Below are 7,500 nucleotides of genomic sequence, written 5' to 3' on the forward strand. Positions count from 1 at the left end.
TCAGATATCGATGGGCAGTTTGAGTGGATGCACAGCAGCGGTGTTGGAGGAATTGGCGGATGTCGGGCCCGACAGATTCATGAGGTAGACCTAAGTGGAAATCCTGGATGAGATGTTCCTACCAGGTGAGGGCCATGGTGTTCCCCGATCGGAGACATTTAACTCGTCCAAGAGAGGATATCGGCCCTTATCCACACGAGCAGTGTCGTGAAGGCGTGATTTCGGCAACACCCCGTGATTACACGGAGCCACATCCGCCAAAATCGCCAGATCTCAGTCTTATTGAGAAACTATAGGCAGCCACGGGCAGAGACTTCCCCCAAGATCATACCAGCAACCGTCATATTGTCGTTGCCCAAGTTACGGCATGGGAGCGATTGCGCTTTGCAGACGGACGCCAGTTACCGGCGGTGTTAGTGGCATCCATACCACTGGACTTGCCAGCGTTTACCAAGGCGGTGGCAGTGACACGAAATATTAATAGCATATATTTCAAAACCCGAATTCTATAGCCGAACAAAAATTTAGAAAAACGAGTTGATCTAGGGGCTTTTTAAGCTATAACAGGATCTACATCGTGGACCTTGGGGGCAAACAGTCTATGGAGGGTCAAATGCCCCCCCTGCGCCCCTGTCCTAAATGACGCCCCTCTCAGGGATACCAATATCAGGCCGAACTCACAGCACTTTTTCCAAACGTGTTCGTCGTCGTATTATATTGATAGGTCAGAACGAGTAAAGATACTTCCATTCAGCCTACTGAACCCCACTTTTGCTCGCAACACGCCACTAAACTTATGGCTACTTACTATTTCTAGATAAATATAGCAATTAAGCAGACTCAACTGGAGATGAGTAGAGAGGAGTGGTAGCGAGAGAATGGTGTTTGACAGTGGGAAGTATATTCCAGGACGATCAATAGCGATAGAAAATCTTAAGCTTATGTAGACTATTTGAAAATCAAGTTAGTAAAAGCGATACTTATGCATATTTCCATAATCTTTGCAAAGTTAGCTTACGCTCTTTTTGATAGAATAACACGTGTAATAAGAGAAATTAATACTTTTCCCCTGTGGCTCCCACCGCCTAGAAATTACTCACCTGGGGGGGGGGGGGGCACTCCAAGGTTAAAATCATTGTCATTCCCAGACTCGGTCGCTTCTGCATAGGAATAAATTGTCTGCCAGATGTTTTTACAAGACCTGATATATTTCATTGTTTGTTGCACTCACTCTATGAATGTCCATTGCCATTTTTGTGTCACTTTGGTACGCAGTCTATCATTCCAAGTGTCGACTTGAAATGGGGTTTATTCTTTTAAGATCCAGTTGGTAATACATTTTATTCCGTGTGGCACTTGTGAGCATAGTTTACCATTACAAGGGCCACTTTGTAATACAATTTATCCCTCTAAGCACCACTTGGAAAATAGTTTACTCTTCCAAGTGCTGCTCTGGAATGTAGTTTATTGTTCCAATCATCGCTTTGCTATACATTTTTATCATTTATAGTGCCACTCTTTAGTATAGTTTATTATTTCAAGACCACATTTGGAATTAAATTTACCATTCCAAGTGTCAGTCTGGAATCCCATTTTCCTGTAGAAAAAAAAAAAAAATAAATCTCTATAAGATTAGTTCTTGTGTGAACTTCTGTTAATATTTTAGGGAATTATTTCGTTCGTTGTTAAGTTAGGCGTGATAAAATAGCAAATTTATGGCAAATATACCGCCATTGCATGCTGAGAGGATGTATTGGTTGGAAATTTTAGTGTGATTAAGTTTAATTAACTAAACTCGCTTATCAACACGAAGATGCACTTGGCAGGTTGATAATTGACTAGTGAGCATTATTATTTGTATTCAAATGACGTGCATCATATCATCGAAAAAAAAGGAGAAACGAAGAAAAAAGTTTATCATCAAATAGTTCATATTTTGAAGAAAAAAAATGTAAAATTATGTATTTAAATTAAAACCGTTTATCGATCAACGCAATTAATTTTGTAATGACTCTTGAACCACGATTATGAGTCACTGTAAACACGGCAGATAATGGCTCTCTTTGGAAGTCGATTTAGTAAATGTTTACTAACATCTGTGTTGACATTCTTGGACATGCCACGTTGGAGACAAAACATCATTAGTGACTCTGTGCGTGTCTATATCTCAGCTGCCCTCTCTCTCTTTTTCTCAAGTTACCTATTCATCAGTGTGTCTGTCTGTCTGTCTCTCTCTCTCTCTCTCTCTCTCTCTCTCTCTCTCTCTCTATGTATATATATTTTTTTTTTTTTTTCAACAGCCATTCAGTCTTCAGTCAAATCACTATTGAGAGGTTATGTGGCAGTGTCACCTTTGCCTGATTGGATGCCCTTCCTAATCAAACGCAGTTCAGCGCGCTAACGCTTGTGCCACGCGGCGACTTCCCCTACGACACCTGCCACGGCACAGGTGTTTAGCTATATAATAATATTATATTATATAATATATATAATATATAAAATATATATAACAATATATACACACGCATACACACACACACACACACACACACACACACACACACACACACACAACACACACATGCATACACACACATTTGTGTGTGTATGGTAGCGAGAGAATGGTGTTTGACAGTGGGAAGTATATTCCAGGACGATCAATAGCGATAGAAAATCTTAAGCTTAGTAGACTATTTGAAAATCAAGTTAGTAAAAAGCGATACTTATGCATATTTCCATAATCTTTTGCAAAGTTAGCTTACGCTCTTTTTGATAGAATAACACGTGTAATAAGAGAAATTAATACTTTTCCCCTGTGGCTCCCACCGCCTAGAAATTACTCACCTGGGGGGGGGGGGGGGCACTCCAAGGTAAAAATCATTGTCATTCCCAGACTCGGTCGCTTCTGGCCCTTATCCACACGAGCAGTGTCGTGAAGGCGTGATTTCGGCAACACCCCGTGATTACACGGAGCCACATCCGCCTAAATCGCCAGATCTCAGTCTTATTGAGAAACTATAGGCAGCCACGGGCAGAGACTTCCTCCAAGATCATACCAGCAATCGTCATGTTGTCGTTGCCCAAGTTACGGCATGGGAGCGATTGCGCTTTGCAGACGGACGCCAGTTACCGGCGGTGTTAGTGGCATCCATACCACTGGACTTGCCAGCGTTTACCAAGGCGGTGGCAGTGACACGAAATATTAATAGCATATATTTCAAAACCCGAATTCTATAGCCGAACAAACATTTAGAAAAACGAGTTGATCTAGGGGCTTTTTAAGCTATAACAGGATCTACATCGTGGACCTTGGGGGCAAACAGTCTATGGAGGGTCAAATACCCCCCCTGCGCCCCTGTCCTAAATGACGCCCTTCTCAGGGATACCAATATCAGGCCGAACTCACAGCACTTTTTCCAAACGTGTTCGTCGTCGTATTATATTGATAAGTCAGAACGAGTAAAGATACTTTTTCAGCGGGTGTACATGTAGTACAGGTAGCACCACTTCCATTTAGCCTACTGAACCCCACTTTTGCTCGCAACACGCCACTAAACTTATGGCTACTTACTATTTCTAGATAAATATAGCAATTAAGCAGACTCAACTGGAGATGAGTAGAGAGGAGTGGTAGCGAGAGAATGGTGTTTGACAGTGGGAAGTATATTCCAGGACGATCAATAGCGATAGAAAATCTTAAGCTTATGTAGACTATTTGAAAATCAAGTTAGTCAAAGCGATACTTATGCATATTTCCATAATCTTTGCAAAGTTAGCTTACGCTCTTTTTGATAGAATAACACGTGTAATAAGAGAAATTAATACTTTTCCCCTGTGGCTCCCACCGCCTAGAAATTACTCTCCTGGGGGAGGGGGGGCACCCCAAGGTAAAAATCATTGTCATTGCCAGACTCGGTCGCTTCTGCATAGGAATAAATTGTCTGCCAGATGTTTTTACAAGACCTGATATATTTCATTGTTTGTTGCACTCACTCTATGAATGTCCATTGCCATTTTTGTGTCACTTTGGTACGCAGTCTATCATTCCAAGTGTCGACTTGAAATGGGGTTTATTCTTTTAAGATCCAGTTGGTAATACATTTTATTCCGTGTGGCACTTGTGAGCATAGTTTACCATTACAAGGGCCACTTTGTAATACAATTTATCCCTGTAAGCACCACTTGGAAAATAGTTTACTCTTCCAAGTGCTGCTCTGGAATGTAGTTTATTGTTCCAAGCATCGCTTTGCTATACATTTTTATCATTTATAGTGCCACTCTTTAATATAGTTTATTATTTCAAGACCACATTTGGAATTAAATTTACCATTCCAAGTGTCAGTCTGGAATTCCCATTTTCCTGTAGTAAAAAAAAAAAACATCTCTATAAGATTAGTTCTTGTGTGAACTTCTGTTAATATTTTAGGGAATTATTTCGTTCGTTGTTAAGTTAGGCGTGATAAAATAGCAAATTTATCGCAAATATACCGCCGTTGCATGCTGAGAGGATGTATTGGTTGGAAATTTTAGTGTGATAAGTTTAATTAACTAAACTCGCTTATCAACACGAAGATGCACTTGGCAGGTTGATAATTGACTAGTGAGCATTATTATTTGTATTCAAATGACGTGCATCATATCATCGAAAAAAAGGAGAAACGAAGAAAAAAGTTTATCATCAAATAGTTCATATTTTGAAGAAAAAAAATGTAAAATTATGTATTTAAATTAAAACCGTTTATCGATCAACGCAATTAATTTTGTAATGACTCTTGAACCACGATTATGAGTCACTGTAAACACGGCAGATAATGGCTCTCTTTGGAAGTCGATTTAGTAAATGTTTACTAACATCTGTGTTGACATTCTTGGACATGCCACGTTGGAGACAAAACATCATTAGTGACTCTGTGCGTGTCTATATCTCAGCTGACCTCTCTCTCTTTTTCTCAAGTTACCTATTCATCAGTGTGTCTGTCTGTCTGTCTCTCTCTCTCTCTCTCTCTCTCTCTCTCTCTCTCTCTCTATGTATATTTTTTTTTTTTTTTTTTCAACAGCCATTCAGTCTTCAGTCAAATCACTATTGAGAGGTTATGTGGCAGTGTCACCTTTGCCTGATTGGATGCCCTTCCTAATCTAACGCAGTTCAGCGCGCTAACGCTTGTGCCACGGCGGCGACTTCCCCTACGACACCTGCCACGGCACAGGTGTTAGCTATATATATATATATATATATATATATATATATATATATATAAATATATACACACGCATACACACACACACACACACACACACACACACACACACACACACACACACACATGCATACACACACATTTGTGTGTGTATGGTAGCGAGAGAATGGTGTTTGACAGTGGGAAGTATATTCCAGGACGATCAATAGCGATAGAAAATCTTAAGCTTATGTAGACTATTTGAAAATCAAGTTAGTAAAAGCGATACTTATGCATATTTCCATAATCTTTGCAAAGTTAGCTTACGCTCTTTTTGATAGAATAACACGTGTAATAAGAGAAATTAATACTTTTCCCCTGTGGCTCCCACCGCCTAGAAATTACTCACCTGGGGGGGGGGGGGGGCACTCCAAGGTAAAAATCATTGTCATTCCCAGACTCGGTCGCTTCTGGCCCTTATCCACACGAGCAGTGTCGTGAAGGCGTGATTTCGGCAACACCCCGTGAATACACGGAGCCACATCCGCCAAAATCGCCAGATCTCAGTCTTATTGAGAAACTTTAGGCAGCCACGGGCAGAGACTTCCCCCAAGATCATACCAGCAACCGTCATATTGTCGTTGCCCAAGTTACGGCATGGGAGCGATTGCGCTTTGCAGACGGACGCCAGTTACCGGCGGTGTTAGTGGCATCCATACCACTGGACTTGCCAGCGTTTACCAAGGTGTTGGCAGTGACACGAAATATTAATAGCATATATTTCAAAACCCGAATTCTATAGCCGAACAACAATTTAGAAAAACGAGTTGATCTAGGGGCTTTTTAAGCTATAACAGGATCTATATAGGTGTAATAAGTAGAAAGTTAAACATCGTGGACCTTGGGGGCAAACAGTCTATGGAGGGTCGAATGCCCCCCCTGCGCCCCTGTCCTAAATGACGCCCCTCTCAGGGATACCAATATCAGGCCGAACTCACAGCACTTTTTCCAAACGTGTTCGTCGTCGTATTATATTGATAAGTCAGAACGAGTAAAGATACTTCCATTCAGCCTACTGAACCCCACTTTTGCTCGCAACACGCCGCTAAACTTATGGCTACTTACTATTTCTAGATAAATATAGCAATTAAGCAGACTCAACTGGAGATGAGTAGAGAGGAGTGGTAGCGAGAGAATGGTGTTTGACAGTGGGAAGTATATTTTACCTTGGGGGGCACCCCAAGGTAAAAATCATTGTCATTGCCAGACTCGGTCGCTTCTGCATAGGAATAAATTGTCTGCCCGATGTTTTTACAAGACCTGATATATTTCATTGTTTGTTGCACTCACTCTATGAATGTCCATTGCCATTTTTGTGTCACTTTGGTACGCAGTCTATCATTCCAAATGTCGACTTGAAATGGGGTTTATTCTTTTAAGATCCAGTTGGTAATACATTTTATTCCGTGTGGCACTTGTGAGCATAGTTTACCATTACAAGGGCCACTTTGTAATACAATTTATCCCTGTAAGCACCACTTGGAATATAGTTTACTCTTCCAAGTGCTGCTCTGGAATGTAGTTTATTGTTCCAATCATCACTTTGCTATACCTTTTTATCATTTATAGTGCCACTCTTTAATATAGTTTATTATTTCAAGACCACATTTGGAATTAAATTTACCATTCCAAGTGTCAGTCTGGAATCCCATTTTCCTGTAGAAAAAAAAAATCTCTATAAGATTAGTTCTTGTGTGAACTTCTGTTAATATTTTAGGGAATTATTTCGTTCGTTGTTAAGTTAGGCGTGATAAAATAGCAAATTTATGGCAAATATACCGCCATTGCATGCTGAGAGGATGTATTGGTTAGAAATTTTAGTGTGATTAAGTTTAATTAACTAAACTCGCTTATCAACACGAAGATGCACTTGGCAGGTTGATAACTGACTAGTGAGCATTATTATTTGTATTCAAATGACGTGCATCATATCATCGAAAAAAAAGAGAAACGAAGAAAAAAGTTTATCATCAAATAGTTCATATTTTGAAGAAAAAAAAAGAGTAAAATTATGTATTTAAATTAAAACCGTTTATCGATCAACGCAGTTAATTTTGTAATGACTCTTGAACCACGATTATGAGTCACTGTAAACACGGCAGATAATGGCTCTCTTTGGAAGTCGATTTAGTAAATGTTTACTAACATCTGTGTTGACATTCTTGGACATGCCACGTTGGAGACAAAACATCATTAGTGACTCTGTGCGTGTCTATATCTCAGCTGCTCTCTCTCTCTCTTTCTCTAGTTACCTATTCATCGG

General features: G+C 40.1%; 1 protein-coding gene across 3 annotated transcripts in view; it reads left to right on the forward strand.

Moving 5' to 3' along the window:
• LOC125034248 (UDP-glucose 4-epimerase-like) overlaps positions 1 to 7,500 on the forward strand; it is a 25,079-nt gene that overhangs the window by 1,185 nt on the left and 16,394 nt on the right. The gene's annotated exons all lie outside the window — the stretch shown is intronic.

The sequence above is a fragment of the Penaeus chinensis genome, chromosome 17, assembly GCF_019202785.1.
Source record: "Penaeus chinensis breed Huanghai No. 1 chromosome 17, ASM1920278v2, whole genome shotgun sequence".
NCBI classification, from domain to species: Eukaryota; Metazoa; Arthropoda; class Malacostraca; order Decapoda; family Penaeidae; genus Penaeus; species Penaeus chinensis.